The sequence below is a fragment of the Colletotrichum gloeosporioides genome (genome assembly GCF_011800055.1).
Source record: "Colletotrichum gloeosporioides strain Lc1 chromosome Unknown consensus_16, whole genome shotgun sequence".
In the NCBI taxonomy this organism is placed as follows: Eukaryota; Fungi; Ascomycota; class Sordariomycetes; order Glomerellales; family Glomerellaceae; genus Colletotrichum; species Colletotrichum gloeosporioides.
The window spans coordinates 832,796-834,196 of record NW_025544661.1 but is presented as its reverse complement, the minus strand read 5'-3'; positions in this window follow the sequence as shown (position 1 = coordinate 834,196).

Below are 1,401 nucleotides of genomic sequence, written 5' to 3'. Positions count from 1 at the left end.
TTTATAAAAATAATTATTTATTAAGTTAATCCTTAAATTAATAATATTAGGATAGATAAGGATAGAATTATATATATTATAAATAAAATAAAAAATTCCCTTTTAGATTTTTACTTTTTTATAGAAATTAACCTAAATATCTACTTATTTATAAGATTTATTAAAGATTTTAGTTACTCTCTTTAGGTATATATTAGGAGTTAGGGATTCTTAAGGGATCTTAATACTATCTTCTACTCTCTATTTATAGTAATAAGTTTTTTACTACTATTTAATAAAAGAAGTATCTATAGTAAAAAGAATAATAGAGCTACTATATATTAGCTTATATTTAAGAGGGGGTAAGACTAAAGAGGAGATCTCCTTAAAAGGGTTATTTATTATATATAATTAAATAGTATATATTACTAATATAGATATAGTAATAAATATAAAGAGAAGTTAGAGTGAAATAAATTATTATAATAGATTATTATAAGTATAAGGTATTATACTATTTAGTAATAAGTCTAGAGGATAATTAGTTTACTTATTAGTATAACTAAGTTATAAGTATTTATTATAGTAATTATAGAGGATATATTTTTTAATTCTCTTATAATAAGTTTTTAAAATAATAATACTACCTTAATTATTTAAGAGTATCTTATTAATACTAGCTATATCTAGTTAGTATTTAAAGGATAGTGAAATTTCTAAAACCCCTATATATCTATAAATAGAGTTATAGTAGTAATTACTTAGTTTTAATATAGTAGAAGATATTATTAGTAAACCTAACTTTCTACTACTTATAGTAATAAAAATTACTATAAAAACTAAAAATAGTTTACTATTATAACTACTAAGGAGGAATATAAAGAAGAAGTCTATAAGTAATATATTAAATCTACTAAAAAAATAGAAAGTATAAAAGGTACTATAAAAGGATATTATTATTAAGAAAAAATATTTATATTACTACTAACTAAGAAGTAAGTTTAAATATATTTTAAATTAGCCTCTTTTAAAGTTAATTTTTATAGTATAAGTACTTTAAGAAATAAAGAAGTAGTAGAGAATAATAGATAATATAATTTAGAAGTAGTTATTTTCCTAGCTTATAAGAGAAATATTATAATTTATATATCTAGATTTATACTTCTAATTAGAAGCTATAAAAGCTTTATAAATAGTTACTAAATTATATCTTATTACTATATTTAAAAGTATATAATTATTATTAACTAAAGGTATTTCTACTTATATATTAAATAAGTATAAACCTCTATACTATTTATATAAAGTAAATTATACTTTAGAAGAAAGATATAAACCTAGTTAAGTAGCTAGCTAGATATATAGGTTTATAAGAGATATAGATATAGAGGTAAAGATAAGTAAATTCTATTCTAATTTACT